Below are 22,546 nucleotides of genomic sequence, written 5' to 3'. Positions count from 1 at the left end.
TAGGCTCGAGCTACCAAATCCATTGATTAGAAATGAGTGTTATAAGAACACTCGCAAAGGAGGAATGCACCGCAAAAAGATGAGCGTCAAAAAAGAAGAAAGTAAAGGACTGGTCGGTTTATCAAGGAAAACCGGGCGAAAACATAAACAACACCTCGACATTCAAAACGCCAGAAAGGTCAACATCCGAGAACATACCCGACCGGGCACTCGAGCTTCTTCGTTGCTACCAAAGTCAGGGACTTTCACGGTGTGATCTACATACCATACAGAATGAGAATTTCAATTTGGGCACAAGTTGGAATCAACGGCTCGAGCTTCAAACCCATCTTATACATGGGACTTGGTATGGAACTTAGTCTGCCCAGCAAAGATAAAAATATTTATGTGGCGCGTACTTCAGAGTGCTATTCCCTGTCGATCTATCCTGGCTAATAAGCACTTGAAAATAAATCCGAGCTGCCCAGCCTGTAACCAGGGGCCTGATGACATAAGACATATGTTGTTTGAACTTTGAATGCAAATTGCCAATGGACGTGTGGAAGTTGCTCGGTCTTGAGCTTGTTATCAAACATGCATTGAAAGTTGACAAGGCAGGTGAGCTTGTGTTGGCACATCTTTTGTGCCTTCCAGAACAACAAATCCAAGTGTTGGGCTTGCCGAAGTTCAGAGAAACGATGGCAACGACGGCTTGGTATTTGTGGTATGAAAGGCGAAAATTGAAACATGACGAAGAAACTCTAAGCGCATGTAAAATCAATATGTCAATGAGAGGCTTAGTAGCAAATTATATCATCTCTTATAGCCCAAAGGCTCACGTCCGTTCAGATGCTTGGCTGAAATCAAAGTATGGTTACGTGAAATTAAACGTTGACGCGGGATTTGATAGTGACACACGCAACAACATTTGGAGCAGTTATCCGGGATCATAAGGGGGAATTTATAGCGGCTGCTAATGAAAAGATGGACCTTTGCTTCGACTCGTTCACAGCAGAAGCAATTGCAGTGAGGTTTGGTTTGAATCTTGCTAATACCGTCGGATGCAGTAAGATTGAAGTGAATTCGGATAGCATGGAGGTGGTGAATGCATTGAGCCAAGGCTACTCATCTTCAGTCGCTTCATCCATTATAGATGACTGTTATTTTATGTCATTAGGTTTTTCCCATGTCATTTATGATCATTGTAATAGGGAACGTAATTGAGTAGCTCATGAACTAGCAAGGTTAGTTAGGTTTTTTTCTCCGAGTGTTTGGATGGATAACGCCCCTGATGAGGTTATCCCTTTACTTGTAAATGATGCTACTTTACTTATGAATGAATAAAGAAGAAGAAGTTTATAAAAAAAGTGTGCAACAAAAACTGTCGTATTAGTCGGGTAGCCACAAGCATATCTGCAACCTCGACGACATCGAAGAGGAACGATATGTCCTACAGAGCAAAACATATGGCGCTCCGATCCCAAGAGGATGGACGACATAACCCACCTGATGCCCCTTGCATGTGAACGGTGCTGCTACTGCCAACCACCGTCGGCCAGGCAACAAGTCCTAGCGGGATGCACCACCATCGGCTCCACGCTCACCAAATCGATGCCCGCTCAAGACCAAACACATCACCACTAACCCGAGGCTCAGTCCAAGACTTGACTCCAAGACGATGCTTCCAACGAAGTAACAACGCCACGGGCGCCACCATCATCGATCCAATCAAGCGAATCACGGTTTTCACCGGGAGGCAAGATCTTGAGGATGGAAGAGGTGGTGGATCCCCTCGATGATGCCCCCAACAAGGACAATCATACCCAAAGGCATCATTTGCTACCAGCCCCGACCAAGGCCGAACAAGACTTTCATTGAGAAAGATGAACACCTATGTGAGGGAACGAAGTCCCCAACACACCACCACCAAATCAGAACCAAAAGACGCCACATGCTGTCCCACATAGATCTTGCCGGAGCACCACCAGCGGTGCGAGCCCGGAGCACACCAAAGGCCTTCCCAGAACGGCACCACCGCAGACTGCCATCCCATCGAGGATTCACCACACATACTGTCGTGGTTTTGTCACGACAGATGTCCTAGAGAAAGGACTTAGTCGTGGAGCCATCGCGACGGGTTAGCTTGAAGGGGTTAAAGCGGACATAGGGACGCAAGAGAGTTTATACTAGTTCGGCCCCTTCGATGAAGGTAAAAGCCTACGTCTAGTTGTGATGGAATTGATGGGGTTTCGATGACTAGGGAGCAAACAAGCTTCGCCTAAGTCTCGAGTTGTTGTCTGTTGTCCTTGAACCGCCGCCGGGTCGTCCCCTTATATACACGGGTGACGCCCGTCGGTTCACAGAGTCCCAATACCGGCTTATAGATGTATCCGGTTTGGTCTCTACTTATTCCTAACTTACAATACAAGTTACATCCCAACGCCGGTTTATGGCTACAGGCCTTAAATCGATCATGGGCTTTTAGCCCTCATCTACCTTCATGGGCTTTAACATACTTAACTACTGATGAAGTTAACCCGGCCCAAATAGGCCGGTTTACGCCCAGTAGTAATATCCCCAACATTAGGCCCCAGATTGATTTGAACAGGTTCATGTCAATCCTTAGCAAAAATCTTCACCTTCAACATCTTCTTGTAATTTGTTGAACCGTCGTGATGTCATCTTCTCTGGTCGTTGTAAACCGGCGTGACGTCACCTATTATAAAGAACCTTATCCATGATACCCCTTTTTTGTTTTTTTTGTTTAATAGGTCTCCGACAATTAAGGCGACAGCTTCATTTCCAAAACCACGGTCCCTTGATTTTCGCGCCTGACTCCTGTCTCTTGCCTTATAAATAGGACTGAAGGGTCATTTCTTTTTCCCCTTCGTGCCCTTCTGCTTCGTCTTCCTCGCGTCGTCCACCTTCGGAGCTCCGCCGCCGTCGACGACCTCTGCTCCAACCTTGGCCGCTGCATCACCCTGACTGTACCAGAGCATCGCGGCGACCTTCTGTTTCTTCCTCGGCTCCGGTGAGTTCTTCACCTTTTCCTCCGTAGATCCGTTCTAGGGTTTCCAAGATCTTCAGAGTTCATCGTCTGCTTTGTACTCATATGATAGATCCTAGATGAACCTGTGAACCTTTGCTCTGTGTAGCGGTAGTTCTTAGCATCCGCCTTTACTCATATGCCTCAAGACCGTAGATCTACCTGTATCTCTGCCCATTGATTCGGTACTGTTCTTTTTTGAACCTTGAATATTTTCCTTCTTTTCTGAACTTGCTTCAGATCCGTCGCTGTAGAGAAATCTTGTGAAATCTGTTTCTGTACACTTATCTATCTGCAATCTCAACTGTTTCAATGCTTAGATCCGGCGGTTTAACTTTATAGAAAAATTGCCAAACCGGTATATACCATTAGTCCCCTTGTTGAACCGCCTGATGCTGTTGCTTCATAAAACTCCGGTTTAGATAAAGCTGTCTCCGGTTTTAACATTGTATATACCAGTGCACTTTAATCAATGCATTCTTGAACCAGAATTACCTATCTTGTAGATTTCATCATGGCCAAGCAAGTATATGAGTGCAACTGGGTTCCTTCTCGCGTCACAGAGACTCAACTGAACAATTTAGTCCTGATCGCGCTTTAGGCAGCAAAAACACCATCCATTGGAGAGCCCCCGGCAAAGAATGCCCTCCCACACCTCAAGAAGGAGAGGTCGTCGTTTTCGTAGATCACTTAGCCCGGGGTTTTAAGCCGCCCGGTTCTAAATTTTACCGGGACGTTTTAGCCGATTTTCAACTCCACCCACAAGACACTGGTCCCAACTCTGTTACAAACACGTGTCACTTCCAAGTGCTCTGTGAGGTGTTCTTTCAAGAGGAGCCCACAGTAGAGTTGTTCAAAGACTGTTTCCATCTAAACCGCCGTACTGAGTTTTCTGACGGTTCCAATACGGAATTGGGCAGTGTGGCGATTCAGAAAAGGAAAGAGGTCACATACCCTCATGCCAAGCTGCACAGCCACCCCAAAGAGTGGAATCAAACATGGTTCTATTACAAAGACACCTCCCCTGCTGGTGAAAATCCTTTGCCTGGCTTTCATCCGGAGCGGCTTAGCAATACACACCCCTTTCCGCAAAGGTTGACTGCCAAGGAGAGAAGCAAATACGCTCCTCAACTGTCCAAGCTCAGAGCCTTCATGGCCAATGGTTTAACAGGAGTTGATCTCGCTCGCTGTTGGATATCGTGGAGCATACTGCCCCTTAGTCAGCGCTCCGGTTTGATGTGCGAGTATACTGGCAGTGTTGATGACCCATTGCGACATGCTAACATCCAGCTTACCGACGAAGAAATCACAGAGGCTGTGAATAAAATGCTGAATAAACCGGAACACGTCTGTGCTCGAACTGGCCTGCTTCCCTTCTGTGCCACCAACAAACCGCCAGCTGTAAGAGTTTGATTGTTCTTTTTTTTTCTGAATCTGTTATTGATATATCTGGTCATTGTTTAATATCAATGCCTGTTTAAACAGGGCAATGATCCGTTTTGGAGCAAGAAACTGCCACAGGAGAAACCAGAAAAACCAGACAAACCGGAAAGACCAATCCGGCAAAAGACTAAAGCTGTGAAGAAGACTACCCACAGGAAAAGAACCACTTCATCTTCTGATCCGACCCCTGATGATGATGCGGATAATCCGGACCTTGAGGTAGAGCTTGACTCACTTGGCTTATTTTTCATGCGTCTTATTGATGATGATATTTGTCAGGATGATGCCGAAGCCAGTCATGCTGATGCTGTAGAGGTAATTATTCTCTCTTCCGATTCAGACCCTTTGCCTTCACTAAAAATCCGTCGGGCAAACCGAAAGGTTAAATTTTCTCATCCTCTTGCTTACTTGGATCTCAAATTTCTTATGAAGACCCAACAGCACGAAGCTCGCCGCACAACCCGGCACAGCGGCCAGGTAGTTACCTCCGCCGGTTTACCGAACAGTCCGGTTCAGAAACGCCGTTCAGAGGTCTCTAATTTTCTTGTTAGTGCTTGTCCTAAAGCGGGCTGTTTTCGTCAACCTCTTAATCCATCTGACTCTGATTATCAGGTTACTTCCCACTCATCCTCTGGCGAGTCATCGGCTACTCAGCTGCCATCGCTCAAAACGGTGCTTGGGTAAGCTATACTTATCATAATATTTCCGGTACATCACCTTGGAACATATGCTGTATTTGACTTTGTTATTCCTTTCAGGGCCAAGCCTAGGCCGAGCAAGAAGGCTCGCCTGGATAAAGCGGCCGAGGAGGATGCCATCCCTGAACCGGGCAAAACACCAGATCTTGAAACGGCTATTCCTGAAGATATACCCAATGATCCACCACAGCGAGATGACGATCTTATTGCTGAAGAGAGGCCTATTGATACCTCAAGTCCTGTCAACCAGCCCACAAGCCCCATCCGAATTGAGAAATCCACCAATCCAACAAAGCCTACTGATAAGCCAACGGCCCCAGTGCAAACCGGCGACGCCAAGGATGATGAAGTTGTTATTACTGGCATTGGCCATACAGAGCCAAGCAATCCTGTCGCTTTGTCTAAACATAATGCCAAGGAAGAATTTGCTGCCTTTGGCAAAGGCAAATGGAATGTTGATCTGGCGACTTACGTTGCTCTGAATGCCCAAGACATCCATTCCGGCTATCTGAACCGGCTGTATACCAGTCGTGACTATGAAGCCGGTCTGGTTAACATGATGAAAGATAAATATGAGGTAACTTCCATATGCTCTTTCCTGCTTGTATGTTTCAATTCTTGCCGACTCTCTTAGCCCCGAAGGGCCGGTTTGTAATCTTCTTTCAAACTGGGACTTACTAATATAAATCTTAATGCCTCAAAATTCGCTGATGTAGCCCCCAAGGGCCGGTTCAACTTAGTGTAGTTAAACCGGGACTTAAGTAATTAATATCACCGGATCAGAACTTGTTTGAACAAATAGCCATTAGCCCCCAAGTGCCAAGTTGAATACTTGTATTGAGCTTGGGACTTTGTAAGCAATTGAAAGATGAAGATCGAATATGCATTAGCCCCCAAGTACCAAGTGCATAACTTGTTATGTGGTTGGTACTTCAATTCTTGTACCATTTTGCTGAATCATATAACTGTCTGTATGCAGGCTGAGCTGAAGACCAAAGAGACCCAAATCGCCGATCTTCAAGAAAATCGGAAGTCCCAATAGACTGAAACCTCAAAAGCAAAAGAGGAGTTGACCAGCGCCTTAAGCGTCATGGAACAGCTTAAGAAGGATTTCAAGAAGGAGCGGGCGGATTGGGCTACTGAAAAATCCGCTTTAACCAAACGAGCAGAAGACGCCGAGGCTACACTAAAACCGGTGGTGGATGAATTGACCAGCATAAAACGGCACGTGCATGCCATGACCACTGCTATCTTTGGTAAGCCGGTTTGATTGCTGAATTGATTCTGCCGTCTTACAGAGCTGCCGGTTTGTTAACTCTTTATGATATTTCAGGGACACGCATTGGTCATTTGGGGTCAGATGTGCGGAAGAAATTGAAAGCCGCCTATACGTTGATCGAACAACTGTACACTGGTGCACAGCGGATCATCTGTACTGCATCCCACAACAAGCCGGCGCCCACTTTGATTCAGGACACTCTGCAGAAACTGTCGGTGCTTCCTGCCCGGGTTGAAGAGCTGAAGAAATCTGCTGCTCGAACCGGTGTGATCAATGCCTTAATCCGGGCAAAAACTTGGGTGCCGGATTTTGATCTTATTGAAGCGGCTCAGGGCTATCCCAGCTTGAAGGAAGATGGGTCAGAGTTTAGTGAAGCGGATCTGCGAGCAATAAACCGGGAGGTGCATCCGCTAGCTTGTCAATTGGCTGAAGAAGCAGACTTGTCTCATTATCAAGCCCAATATGACAATCAAAACAAGCGAGTAGCTACGCCAATTCATGAAGCGGAAAATCTTATCCCTCCAATCCGTAAGCATACTTACGCTCCCGATATTGAACCGTCATTGCTGATCCATGATGAAGCTGTCTTTCGAGCATTAATGGGAATCAACTGGACAACTGTTGATTTCCAGCCGCTGGGTAGAGAAACTGAAGTTGAAGCGGCGCGGGATGACCCACAACCATCAGGCCAGGCTGGTGACCAAGCTTGAACCGGATGCCGGTTTAAACTGCTTCTCCTTTGAAAAACAATGATCTTGTTTTGGGCACCGTGTTGCCTTGTAATAGGCTAGCTGATACTCTCGATCTTAATATGCCTTCGTGCATAACCACTGCAACTTGTGCTTCCTTTGGGTGATGAACTTTCCAAAGTATTTTCTGTAGCATAAAAAATCTTAAAGTGCCACCGCGGTTGTACCGTCAGGTGGAGTATGATGTCTGCATATATAAAATCAAAATATCTGAAATTTAAGCATATGATCAAATCTTTGAGATACATAATACCTGCCATCGTTGGGCATGAAGTTGGCTTAGCCAATCTTGAAACGGAGGTTTCATAAACCCACACTGTTGGAGGAGATAGCAGCTCCTGTATATATATAATGCCGGTTTACCATGTAAACCGTGCCGGGTTATAATAAAGCATCGTGTTACTCCGTAATAGGATGTTAACAAAAAAAATCAAACTGGGCAAATAGTCTCCGGATTAAAAATGAACCGTGTTTCGTCAATTGACAGTATGAACCGGTTTTAAAATTTTGTCGGTTTAAAAAACGCAACAAAAAGAAAGAAATATCTTTCAAAGAAAAAATGTGAAGCAAAGGCAATGATAAAACCGTTTGCAAAAAGAGGCTTATTTGAGCCGATCAGATGACGTTACCATGGTCGGACACGACCAAGCTCCCGATAGGTGTAGCTATGGTTCAAGTCAGCCAGGTACCCAAATGAAACCGTGGCATTTATGCCGATCAAGAGGCGTGGCAATGGTTCGGGTTCGACCAAGCCCCCAAGTGATTCTGTGGCCTTAGGCCGATCAAGAGGCGTGACTGGTTCAGACGTGACCAAGTCCCCAAGTGATCTGGTGGCTCTCGCCTATCAAGAGGTGTTGCATTGGTCCGGACACAACCAAGCCCCCAAGTGATATAACATGATGCTTTTGAAAAGCTAACTCAAGGGGTAAACCGGAGGCCGCTTTAGAAGAACTCCGTGTAACCACACATGATGTAAAAGAACAGATACCCCGCTTTAGCTGAGGTTCCGGTTTTATTCTATTTAATCATAATATATACATCGTCATAATATGTACATAAGTAGAGCCAATGGCTCAAGTATAGTAAGGCCGAAGATGAGCTATGTTCCACGGCCTATTGGTCTCTTCCTCTGATGTACGTGAGTCTTTATGCTCTCGAATATCGATCAGATAGTATGACCCGTTGTGCAGATTCTTGCTGACCACGAAAGGTCCCTCCCAAGGTGGGGATAGCTTATGCATATCAGTCTGGTCTTGGATGAGCCGAAGCACCAAATCTCCTTCCTGAAAGGCTCTGGTTCTGACTCGGCGACTGTGATAACGACGAAGATCCTGTTGGTAAATCGCCGAGCAGGCGGCTGCTATGTCACGTTTTTCATCCAACAGGTCCAAAGCATCCTGCCGTGATGTCTCGTTGTCCGCTTCAACATAAGCCGCCACACGAGGTGAGTCATGACGGATATCACTTGGGAGAACCGCCTCCGCTCCGTAGACCATGAAGAACGGCGTGTATCCTATTGATCTGTTGGGTGTAGTATTGATGCTCCATAACACAGATGGTAACTCTTCTACCCAACAACCCGGCGTTCTCTGCAAAGGAACCATAAGCTGGGGCTTGATGCCTCTCAAGATCTCTTAATTAGCCCTTTCTGCTTGACCATTGGACTACGGGTGTGCCACTGATGAAACGTCAAGCCGGATGTGCTCCCGTTTGCAGAACTCCTTCATGGCACCCTTAGACAAATTGGTACCATTATCTGTGATGATACTGTGTGGAAAGCCAAACCGGAAAATCTCTTTTTTGATGAACTGAACCGCTGTGGCCGCATCACACTTGCTAACAGGTTCTGCTTCCACCCACTTTGTAAACTTGTCAACCGCCACCAGGAGGTGGGTCTTCTTATCTTTATACCTTTTGAAAGGCCCAACCATATCTAGCCCCCAAGTCACAAACGGCCAAGTAATTGGAATCATTCTCAATTCTTGAGCCGGCACATGAGCACGTCTTGAAAACTTTTGGCAACCGTCACATCGTCTGACCAGATCCTTCGCATCAGCATGAGCAGTTAACCAATAGAAGCCATGGCGAAACGCTTTAGCTACCAAATATTTTGAACCGGCGTGGTGACCACAATCTCCTTCGTGGATCTCACGCAAAATTTCACAGCCTTCTTCAGGAGACACATAGCGTTGAAACGCCCCTGATACACTGCAATGATGCAACTCGCCATTGACAATAGTCATGGACTTGGACCGCCGGATTATCTGTCGGGCCAGAATCTCATCTTCTGGTAACTCGCCCCGGTTCATGTACGCCAGGTAAGGAAGCGTCCAATCCGGAATGACATGAAGAGCTGCCACCAATTGAGCCTCCGGATCAGGAATAGCCAAATCCGCTTCACCAGGGAGCTTGACCGACAGGTTGTGCAGCACATCCAGAAAAACATTGGGCGGGACCGGTTTGCGCTGAGAGCCCAGCCAGCTTAAAGCGTCCGCCGCTTCATTCTTCCGTCGGTCCACGTGGTCCACCTGATAGCCTTTAAAGTGACCTGCAACAATATCCACCTCACGACGATATGCTGCCATGAGTTGTTCCTTGGAGTCCCAAGTGCCAGACACTTGTTGAGCCACGAGGTCCGAGTCACCGAAGCACTTAACTCGACTTAGGTTCATCTCCTTAGCCATCCGGAGACCATGGAGCAAGGCTTCATACTCAGCTGCATTGTTAGTACAAGGGAACATTAAGCGGAGAATGTAACAAAACTTATCACCTCGCGGGGAAGTTAATACGACTCCAGCCCCCGAGCCTTCCAATTGCCTGGATCCATCAAAATGGATGGTCCAATATGTGTGATCCGGCTTTTCTTCAGGTGCTTGCAGTTCCGTCCAATCATTGATGAAATCAACAAGTGCTTGAGACTTAACCGCCATCCGAGGCACATACTTCAATCCGTGCGGCCCAAGCTCTATAGCCCACTTGGTAATCCGGCCAGTCGCTTCCTGGTTCTGGATGATATCCCCCAAAGGAGCAGAACTGACCATCGTAATTGGGTGCCCTTGGAAGTATTGCTTAAGTTTCTGGCTTGCCATAAAAACTCCGTACACTAGCTTCTGCCAATGCGGATACCTTTGCTTGGACTCAATGAGTACCTCGCTGATATAATAGACCGGATGTTGAACCGGATGCTCCTTACCTGCCTCCTTTCGCTCCACCACAATAGCCACGCTGACCGCACGAGCATTAGCAGCAACATATAGCAGTAACGGCTCCTTGTCAATGGGAGCGGCGAGCACAGGCGGATTGACCAATTGCCGCTTTAAGTCCTGAAACGCTTCATCAGCAGCGGAACTCCAGACGAACTGATCCGTCTTCTTCAACATCTGATACAAAGGGATTGCCTTCTCACCAAGGCGGCTAATAAACCGGCTTAACGCGGCAATCCGGCCTGCCAGGCATTGAACATCATTGATACACTTCGGTTTAGCCAGGGAGGTGATGGCTGTGATCTTCTCCGGATTAGCCTCAATTCCCCCGTTGGACACCAGAAAACCCAATAACTTGCCTGCCGGTACACCAAAGACACACTTGGCCGGATTAAGCATCATCTTGTACGTCCTCAGGTTATCAAAGGTTTCCTTCAAATCGCCAACTAGAGTCTCCTTCTCCCTGGACTTAACCACGATATCATCCATGTAAGCATGTACATTACGGCCAATCTGCTTGTGAAGACAATTTTGTACACACCGTTGATAAGTTGCCTGGGCACTCTTGAGCCCAAAGGGCATAGATACATAGCAGAAGGCTCCAAAGGGAGTTATGAATGCCGTCTTCTCCTGGTCCTTAACTGCCATTTTGATCTGATGATAGCCAGAATATGCATCCAAAAAACTTAAACGCTCACAACCCGCCGTAGCATCAATAATTTGATCAATACGGGGGAGGGAAAAAGGATCTGCTGGACAAGCCTTATTAAGATCTGTGTAATCCACACACATGCGCCAGGTGCCGTTTTTCTTAAGGACTAACACCGGATTGGCAAGCCACTCAAGGTGAAAAACTTCAACCATAAAGCCAGCTGCTAAGAGCCTGGCTACCTCTTCTCCAATCGCCTTGCGTCTTTCTTTGTTAAACCGGCGGAGGAACTGTTTCACCGGTTTGTATTTAGGATCCACATTAAGGGTGTGCTCAGCGAGTTGCCTCGATACACCTGGCATGTCAGAGGGTTTCCATGCAAAAATGTCCCGATTCTCACGGATGAACTCGATGAGCGCGCTTTCCTATTTCAGATCCAAGTTGGCACTGATGCTGAACTGCTTGGACGAATCGCCAGGTACGAAGTCAACAAGCTTAGTTTCTGCTGCCGATTTGAACTTCAGGTCCGGATCATGCTCCGTAGTTGGCTTCTTTAATGGAGTCATGTCCGCCGGATCAACATTGTCCTTATAATACTTCAGCTCCTCGGTGGCACAAACCGACTCTACGTAGGCCGCATCTCCTTCCTCGCACTCCAAAGCGATTTTACGACTTCCATGAACTGTTATTGTCCCCTTGTGACCCGGAATTTTGAGCTGCATATACACATAACAGGGCCGTGCCATAAACTTGGCGTAGGCCGGTCGCCCAAACAGGGCGTGATATGTACTTTGGATTTTCACCACTTCAAACGTCAATGTTTCCGACCTGGAATCATGATCATCTCCAAAGGCCACTTCCAGAGCTATCTTACCAACAGGATATGCTGACTTGCCAGGTACCACACTGTGGAACACCGTATTAGATGGTTTGAGATTTTTATCTGTTAGTCCCATACGACGGAAGGTCTCATAGTACAAGGTATTAATGCTGCTCCCTCCATCCATGAGCACTTTGGTGAACTTGTAACCTCCCACCTGAGGCGCCACCACCAGAGCCAACTGACCCGGATTATCAACCTAGGGAGGGTGATCCTCTCTGCTCCATATGATTGGCTGTTCAGACCAGCGTAAATAATGGGGCACGGCCGGTTCAACAAAGTTGACTGCCCGCCTCTGAACCTTCCGGTCTCGCTTGTCCAAGCTAGTGGTGAAGACGTGGTACTGCCCACTATTCAACTGCTTTGGGTTGCTCTGGTAACCTGACTGTTGCTGCTGCTGGTTGTAACCACCCTGGTTGTTCTGATTGTTTTGATTATTATGTCCGCCCGGATTACCATTAAATCCTGAACCGGAATTTCCTCCACCGTAACCCGGCCCGGATCCTGAGCCACCGCCGGAGCCGTGATCATACCGGAAAGCATTAGAATTCTTGAACTCCTGCATAATGAAGCAATCCTTCCAAAGGTGGTTTGCTAGCAGCTCCTTCGTCTCATGTCTTGGACAGGGCTAGCTCAGTAGATAATTTAGGCGGTCCGGGTTAGGGTTGGGTCCCCCACTGCGATTTGACGGTTTACCCTTGTATCGCTGGCCCTTGTCCTGCGCGTTGGTATTAGCCACAAAGTCCATGTTACCATCCGCTTTACGCTTGCCTCCGCCACCATTTCCTGCCAAGTGATGCTGCTGACCTTTGGAGTTGCTGTTCCTCTTTCCCTTCCCTGCCTTGTCATCATCAGATTCGGGATCCTTGGTACTATCAGAATCAGCATACTTTACCAAAGCAGCCATGAGGGTCCCCATGTCAGTGCAATGGCGCTTCATCCGTCCCAACTTCAGCTTTAGGGGCCCAAACCGGCAGTTGCCTTCTAGGGTTAAGACTGCGGTGTCAGCGTTGATGCGGTCTGATGAATGCAGCACTTGTGAGACCCGACGCACCCAGTGAGTCGTTGATTCTCCTTCCTCCTGGACGTAGGCAGCTAAGTCCACTATCGACATAGGATGCTTACATGTATCCTTGAAATTACTGATAAACCGGGCTCGTAATTGGGCCCATGAACTGATAGAATTGGCCGGTAAGCTTTTTAACCAAGTGCGGGCCGTTCCTTCAAGCATCATGGTGAAGTACTTCACACATGCCGCATCATCCACATCAAGCATCTCCATGGCCATCTCATAGCTCTCCACCCACGTCTCTGGGGGTTGATCCGCCGTGTAATTTGGTACCTTGCGCGGGCCCTTGAAATCCTTGGGCAGGCGCACATTGCGTAAAGCGGGGACAAGGCAAGGCACCCCCAAAGAACTAGAAGTAACACCGGGTTCGACTGAGATAGTTGGACGAACCGGCGTGAGCTGCCGAGCCTGATACTGTGCGGCTAACTCGGCCTCCCTGCGTGCTCGGGCCCGGTCCACCACCTCCTGAGCGTTATCAGCACCACCCGCCGGGTTGTTGCCGTGGGGTGCTCCATGTCGTTCATTGCTTGACACTGCCGGTTCATCCATACGCTTGCTATAGCTCCGACTTGGGCGAGGGGTCGAGTGGATCCGGTCGCGGCTGTATGAGTATGCTTCCTGTTGGTCCAAAGCTGTCCTAAGAAGCTCCTTGACCCGTCGCGTCTCTATCGCCTGTGGTGAGTCGCCTTCAATTGGAATGGCCTCCAGCCATGCAGCAGCGGCAACAAGGTTGTCCATTGGGTTGGAGTAGTGACCCGGAGGTGTTGGAACAGCCTGAGGTATAACAGTGTTTTGACGAGGCAGATCCATTAGACGGGGCTGAACCAGCGCACCGGTCCTAGGAGCTTCCGCCCGGTTCCCCTCCAGCGGATTACTGGTTCCTACTCCTGGGGTGTTGAAAAGGTCTCTGGCCTCGAAAACCGAAGGCAAACGGGATCGGTACTTCCTCTTCAAGACTTCATGCGACGCGTTCTGGTCCAACATGAGCCTGTAGGCTTGTGCGTCTAAAGCGGCCTGCTCCGTGGTCATCCTGGCACACTCAGCTGCCAGGTCCGCCTTGGCCTGGGTGATCTGTTCCTTCACCTTCGCAATCTCCGCGTTGTGTACTTCCTGATCTGCCGGATTGGCTTCTGCCATAAGCACAGCCAATGCGTCAAATAGATCTGATAGAACTTGAGCCGGCGGGCATGCAGAGCTTCCTGCCCCGGCAGCTGTTGCCGCTGCTGAACCGGAGGTTATTGGCGTAGTGGTTGAAGAATGAAGCGCTGTGTGTGTGTGCCGGCCATGAATATTCCAACTCGGTTGGGTAGATCAGAGGGGTCCAAAATACTGTCGCCATCGGAACAGCCCCCAATCCGGCCATCTTGTAGCTGATATAGAGATTCGGTTTCTCCGGTTGATGACTCGTCGCCGGAATAAACGACGGTCTCGCCGCGAGATTCCGATATATCCTCGTAACTTCCTCCATGGATGACTCCCACGAAGGCACGCTTCACGGCCGGTTTAACCCGGGCGGACCGCGCACGCTGAGCCGTTTCGACGAGGTCGATGCAGATGTCTGGCTCAGGGCCCGGTTCACCGATCTTGCCGATGAAAACGTGTATGCCACCAAAGGGGACCCGGTACCCGTACTCAACTGAGCCGGCCTCAGGGCCCCAGCCTGCATCATCGATGTAGAGCTTGCTGCGACGACTCTTAGTCATCCGGCCCACAGCGTAGCCCTCGAGTCCTTCAAGGCGGCCCTCCAAGAACTTGAAACCATCGTGCGATAGCCCCATGGTGGGCGCCAACTGTCGTGGTTTTGTCACGGCAGATGTCCTAGAGAAAGGACTTAGTCGTGGAGCCATCGCGATGGGTTAGCTTGAAGGGGTTAAAGCGGACACAGGGAAGCAAGAGAGTTTATACTAGTTCGGCCCCTTCGATGAAGGTAAAAGCCTACGTCTAGTTGTGATGGAATTGATGGGGTTTCGATGACTAGGGAGCAAACAAGCTTCGCCTAAGTCTCGAGTTGTTGTCTGTTGTCCTTGAACCACTGCCGGGTCGTCCCCTTATATACATGGGTGACGCCCGTCGGTTCACAGAGTCCCAATACCGGCTCATAGATGTATCCGGTTTGGTCTCTACTTATTCCTAACTTACAATACAAGTTACATGCCAATGCCGGTTTATGGCTACATGCCTTAAACCGATCATGGGATTTAAGCCCTCATCTACCTTCATGGGCTTTAACATACTTAACTACTGATGAAGTTAACCCGGCCCAGATAGGCCGGTTTACGCCCAGTAGTAATATCCCCAAAACATACTGTGGAAACCAGTCACTGACCAAGCCTCTTCATAGCCTCTGGTTGCCAGAGCACCCAATTTGGTCAGGTAGTCCTCCAGGATCTGTTGCATGAGCAAGAGGCCGCCAAACGGGGGAGCTACAGAAGCAGCGCATCCCCAGCGCTGCAATCCGCAACCAACTTGCACCGCAGACCCCTACTTCCACGGTCGAGCAGACCCCGAGTCACTAGATCATCCGATATGGGCGACACCCAGTCAGATCGAGCCGCTCAAGCAGAAATCGTGACCCTACTAAGATCTCACGAGCAAGATGCATCTGAAGCAAAACTATTCCTACATAGGTTACCTACGGGACGAAGAAGAACCCACGTCATGAAAACAAAGGCAAAAGTAAGAGCAGGTACATGGGCCGATCGCATTCCAGAGGCAAGAAACTCGTGTTGCATATATTCCAAGAGAGACGGGCACGACATCTCAAAGTGTTTCAAGTTGCAGAATAAGGAAAAGAGGAATGACACATATAAACCAGAAGGTAACAAAGAAGGTGAAAATTCTGCTAATGTTGCTCGTGATGATAGTTCCGACGATGCTCTTGTGGTTATTGCTGGATGTGCTAAGACCAATAATGAGTGGGTACTTGACACTGCATGTACTTTTCATATGTGCCCACATAGAGATTGGTTTAGTAGTTTTGATTCCACCACTGCTTTTTGTTCCGTTTTTTTATAATTCACCATGCAAGATTGAAGGCATAGGTTCCATTCGAATCAAGGTGTTTGATGAAACAATCAGAACTTTGGCAGATGTTCGGTATATTCCGAAGATGATGAGAAGGGATACAAATATTCAGGTGGAGATAGCATGTTGAAAGTCACCAAAGGTTCTCTTATTGTGATGGAAGGTGATTTAAGTTTGACCAATGGTATTTACTACCTTCGAGGTTCTACGATTTCAGGTAACACTATTCCAGCTATTTCAAAGAATTCTGATTGTGATACTACTACCTTTGGCATATGCGTCTTGGACACATAGAGAACTTGGTTTGGCGGAGTTAAATAAGACAGGTCTTCATGATGAATATGAAATTGTATTTTTTTTAAAAATGTGAGCATTGTATCTTCGGCAAGCACAAGAGGGTGAAGTTTAACACTTCGTCTCATACAATTGAAGGTATTCTTGATTATGTGCATTCTAACTTATGGGGACCATCTCACAGAAACTCACTAGGTGGTGCTAGTTGTTGGGGAACACAGTATTTCAAAAAAATTCCTACGATCATGCAAGATCTATCTAGAGATGCATAGCAACGAGAGGGGAGAGTATGTCTACGTACCCTCATAGACCGAAAGCGGAAGTGTTAAGAAACGGGGTTGATGTAGTCGAATGTCTTCGCAATCCAACCGATCAAGTACCTAACGCACGGCACCTCCGCGATCTGCACATGTTCAGCTTGGTGACCTCCCTCATACTCTTGATCCAGTTGAGGCCAAGGGAGAGTTTCGTCAGCATGACGGCGTGTTGACGGTGATGATAAAGTTACCGGCACAGGACTTCTCCTAAGCACTACGATGATATGACCGAGGTGTGTATCTATGGAGGGGGCACCGCACACGGCTAAAAATATTGTCAACTTGTGTGTCTATGGGGTGCCCCCCTCCCTCGTATATAAAGGAGGGGAGGAGGGGGCCGGCCGGCCTCATGGTGCGCCCCCAACGGGGGATTCCTACTCCTACTAGGCGTAGGTTTCTCCCCTTTCCTAGTCCTAATAGGAGGGGGAATGTCGGTGTCAAAACCGGTGGATCTCGGGTAGGGGGTCCCGAACTATGCATCTAAGGCGGATGGTAATAGGAGGCAGACGACACGATGTTTACCTTGGTTCGGGCCCTCTTGATGGAGGTAATACCATACGTCCTGCTTGATTGTTCTTGATGATATGAGTATTACAAGGGTTGATCTACCACGAGATCGTAGAGGCTAAACCCTACAAGCTAGCCTATGGTATGATTGTCTCTCTATCGACTAGCCTGGCCCTAGTTTATATAATGCACCAGAGGCCTAGGATAACAAGAGTCCTAGCCGAATACGCCGGTGGGGGAGGAGTCCTTGTCTTGACCACCAAGTCTTGTGGAATCTTCCTTGTATGCGGCAACTGTCCGAACTGACCCATGAGTATACGACCATGGGGGTCCTCGGCCCAATCTAACTGACCGGGAGACGACGTGGTGAGTACCCCCTAGTCTAGGACACCATCAGTAGCCCCCTGAACCGGTCTTCAAGTTGGGGACGCTCCTCGATTCTTCTGAACTGTTCTTCATCTTCGGTCGTCGGTCTTGATAACTGGTTCAACAAATCTTCTTCAATCTTGAGGATCACCAACATGCATCCGAAGAGTTTATACGTCGGGTATCCGAGGAACCCCTTTAAGTTTCCGACCTTTATCAATGCCTCGTTATTTTTATGCCACACATCGGGTTTGAAGTTGTTCCCGGGCGGCAGCGCACTCTTGCGTCCGAGCTCCCACGTCGGACTGCATTTGAGGTATCTTTTACAGACGAGCACCAACGCCGGACCGCTTCCGACCTCCAACGCCGGAATGTATCTGAACTCCAACGCAGGACTGTATCCGAGCTCCAATGCTGGACTATATCCGAGGTGTCATAAATCACCTTGGTTCAAAAAGGTTGAAGAATTTTAGTTGAGCTCAATGCTGGAAATGCCCTCTATGGAGCCAGCCACTAGCGCCCGAGCTTTATGCCAGACTGCTTCTGAGGTGGTGCACCACCCCGACTGTGGGCCGATTTTTTGTCAATATTTTTTATTGGTGCAATTTATTCTCTGCCGAGATATATAGCTAGTAGCCGTCAAGGTGTGTATCGGTCTAAAACCCGAGATGCACCTGAAGGATGACATAAGACCGCTGATCACAGTAGCCGCTGAGACTCAGGTTGATTTGCAAAATCGGTCTGAGGATCAACTCCTAGCTAGGCAGAATACTTCGGGACACAAAAAGCGGTGTGCAGAGTCCTCGAGACTCGGGTTGGGTGCGGCCGACCAACCTGAGGATCATAATCTCCTCGAAAACTATATTGCACTTAAATTTTCTACACTAGATTGCTAATGCAGTAGCCCCCGAGACACTGGTCGGGTGGCAACACCAGATTAGGGGATCGATACGCCCCTTTAATATTAGTAAATGATAAGCCCGAAGCCCAGTAGCCCCCCGAGCCTTAATGCGGGCACGGGTGGCCGAATTAAGGATCAATATCCATAGTAAAATAATAAATTATGTGTAATGACACTATGTATCCAAGGACATTACATCATTAATGCTCGGATCCGCATTGTACAAAACTTTGTTGACCGACTATCGGCTTCCACCTCTTCGGCCAGTAGCCGAGGAGTGTTTGTCCTACTTTATAAAGCCTTTATGAGGGCAAAGATTTACGACAAACAAGGCAATCTGGCCATACGGTTTTATAAACAAAGGTACACAGAGAGATATGTTATATTACTGTTTAACATAAGAAATGTCTTCCAAAGAAAATAGTCTCGCTATCGGTTCCTTTCTTTGGGTTGTCATGCTAAGCATGATCATGAAACCTCAGCTCTAATGTAAGAGAAAAATAATGAGGATTTAGTTTGGGAGGCCAGTTACTAGCCCCCGGTAGTGTTCGGTGACAGTGAGAGGTCAAGTCATAAACACTTCGGCCAGTGTTATGAATGGACCGTCATTTAACACAATCATCAGATCGCTGACCAGTTTACGCTTATTGTGACAGTCAATTTTTGGCTTTCTCCACTGAGGTGCTTAACCATGTGAGCTGGAAGCACAATCGCAGTGGTTCTCCCTTTGCACACCTAGCCGAACAAAGCAGAACGTAGGAGGCAACGCAGGAGCCGGGCAACCCAACTATTGACCGAAGACACAATTGGAAACCGGTGCATATATAGCAACATCCGAGAATATTTTTACCGAATCTCTAAAGGTGTCCGGCGTTGCACTGCGAGACTTGTGCTGAAAACACACAAATAGTTTGAAAGTGCCATAAGCTTGGAAAACCAAAAAAACGTCAGTAAAAACTTGACGTCCGAACAAGATCAAGTGTTCGGTGCCAATCCAAAAATTGGTCTTACTTTTGTGCTTCTGTCGTGCATTAATATGACACATCCGATCTCAAGACTTCAAGCGGGTCAGCCTACGGCTGCAGCCTCCTACCCCGAAGGCGGACTGCTGCTCATTAGACCAGTTTAGCGAACTAAACTCGAGCAGTCACTAGAGAGAAAATGGGTTATCTGGCTATTGACGACACACTTGCGTCGAAAAAGGAGTGATAGAAAAAAATTGCAACGACTAGGAAGAAAACACATTTACTATAAAATAACTCCTATAGATTTTAAGAGCCCCCAAGTGACTTGGGTAAAAGAATTTTATGTATAATGATTGTATGTACCGAAGTACTTATATCATATCTGTGTTCACCCGAACTTTAAATGTGTCTTAACCGACCGTCGGCTTCTCCCTCTTCGGCCAAGGGCCGAAAAGTGTCATGTACTCCGCCTGTCGAGAGTATCGGCGGTGTTTCCAATGACCAGGCAATCAGGCCATAAGGCTGTAACAGACAAAGCGCGCTCAGGGAACTTATGCTATATTACTGACGAAGTGTAAGAAGCATCTTCGAAGATAGTACCCCCACCGATACCTTTCTTAGGTGCTCATTATTACTATGAGACTTGTGCAATATATTTTTTGTACTCGTGAGTTCCGTTGTGTGCCGACCATGATTGAAAACAATAAGAGTGCTAGCTTTTGGCTTCACCCAGTCTGAGGTCAGAGCTCGGATGACCCGGTCATGACAATCGCAGAGGTGCTCCCTTTACTCCCTAGTGAAGGAAATATGCCCTAGAGGCAATAATAATGTTATTATTTTATTTCCTTATATCATGATAAATGTTTATTATTCATGCTAGAATTGTATTATCCGGAAACATAATACTTGTGTGAATACATAGACAAACCAAACATCACTAGTATGCCTCTACTTGACTAGCTCGTTGATCAAAGATGGTTATGTTTCCTAGCCATAGACATGTGTTGTCATTTGATTAATGGGATCACATCATTAGGAGAATGATGTGATTGACATGACCCATTCCATTAGCTTAGCACCCGATCGTTTAGTATGTTGCTATTGCTTTCTTCATGACTTATACATGTTCCAATGACTATGAGATTATGCAACTCCCGTTTACCGGAGGAACACTTTGTGTGCTACCAAACGTCACAACGTAACTTGGTGATTATAAAGGAGCTCTACAGGTGTCTCCAAAGGTAAATGTTGGGTTGGCGTATTTCGAGATTAGGATTTGTCACTCCGATTGTCGGAGAGGTATCTCTGGGCCCTCTCGATAATGCACATCACATAAGCCTTGCAAGCATTGCAACTAATGAGTTAGTTGCGAGATGATGTATTATGAAACGAGTAAAGAGACTTGCCGGTAACGAGATTGAACTAGGTATTGAGATACCGACGATCGAATCTCGGGCAAGTAACATACCGATGACAAAGGGAACAAAGTATGTTGTTATGCGGTCTGACCGATAAAGATCTTCGTAGAATATGTAGGAGCCAATATGAGCATCCAGGTTCCGCTATTGGTTATTGACCGAAGACGTGTCTCGGTCATGTCTACATTGTTCTCGAACCCGTAGGGTCCGCACGCTTAAGGTTTCGATGACAGTTATATTATGAGTTTATGCTTTTTGATGTACCGAAGTTTGTTCGGAGTCCCGGATGTGATCACGGACATGACGAGGAGTCTCGAAATGGTCGAGACATAAAGATTGATATATTGGAAGCCTATATTTGGATATCGGAAGTGTTTCGGGTGAAATCGGGATTTTACCGGAGTACCGGGAGGTTACCGGAACCCCCCGGGAGGTATATGGGCCTTAGTGGGCTTTAGTGGAAGAGAGGAGAGGTGGCCAGGGCTCGGCCGCGTGCCCCTCCCCCCTAGTCCGAATAGGACAAGGAGAGGGGGGCGGCGCCCCCCTTCCTTCTCTCTCTCCTCTTTCCCCCTTCCCGAATCCTATTCCAACTAGGAAAGGGGGGGGGGAATCCTACTCCCGGTGGGAGTAGGACTGCTCCTGGCGCGCCCTCCTCCTGGCCGGCCGCACCCCCCTTGATCCTTTATATACGGGGGCAGGGGGCACCCCTAGACACACAAGTTGATCCACGTGATCATATTCTTAGCCGTGTGCGGTGCCCCCTTCCACCATAATCCTCGATAATATTGTAGCGGTGCTTAGGTGAAGCCCTGCGATGCTAGTACATCAAGATCGTCACCACGCCGTCGTGCTGACGGAACTCTTCCCCGACACTTTGCTGGATCGGAGTCCGGGGATCGTCATCGAGCTGAACGTGTGTTAGAACTCGGAGGTGCCGTAGTTTCGGTGCTTGATCGGTCGGGCCGTGAAGACGTACGACTACATCAACCGCGTTGTGCTAACGCTTCCACTTTCAGTCAACAAGGGTACGTAGATCACACTCTCCCCTCTCGTTGCTATGCATCACCATGATCTTGCGTGTGCGTAGGAATTTTTTTGAAATTACTACGTTCCCCAACAGTGGCATCCGAGCCTAGGTTTTATGTGTTGATGTTATATGCACGAGTAGAACACAAGTGAGTTGTGGGCGATATAAGTCATACTTCTTACCAGCATGTCATACTTTGGTTCGGCGGTATTGTTGGACGAAGCGGCCCGGACCGACATTATGCGTACGCTTACGCGAGACCGGTTCTCCCGACGTGCTTTGCACATAGGTGGCTTGCGGGTGACAGTTTCTCCAACTTTAGTTGAACCGAGTGTGGCTACGCCCGGTCCTTGCGAAGGTTAAAACAGCACCAACTTGACAAACTATCGTTGTGGTTTTGATGCGTAGGTAAGATTGGTCCTTGCTTAAGCCCGTAGCAGCCACGTAAAACTTGCAACAACAAAGTAGAGGACGTCTAACTTGTTTTTGCAGGGCATGTTGTGATGTGATATGGTCAAGACATGATGCTAAATTTTATTGTATGAGATGATCATGTTTTGTAACCGAGTTATCGGCAACTGGCAGGAGCCATATGGTTGTCGGTTTATTGTATGCAATGCAATCGCGCTGTAATGCTTTACTTTATCACTAAGCGGTAGCGATAGTCGTGGAAGCATAAGATTGGTGAGACGCCAACGATGCTACGATGGAGATCAAGGTGTCGCGCCGGTG

This window comes from Triticum urartu, chromosome 1 (assembly GCF_003073215.2).
Source record: "Triticum urartu cultivar G1812 chromosome 1, Tu2.1, whole genome shotgun sequence".
Taxonomy (NCBI): domain Eukaryota; kingdom Viridiplantae; phylum Streptophyta; class Magnoliopsida; order Poales; family Poaceae; genus Triticum; species Triticum urartu.
This window is presented reverse-complemented; position numbering follows the sequence as displayed.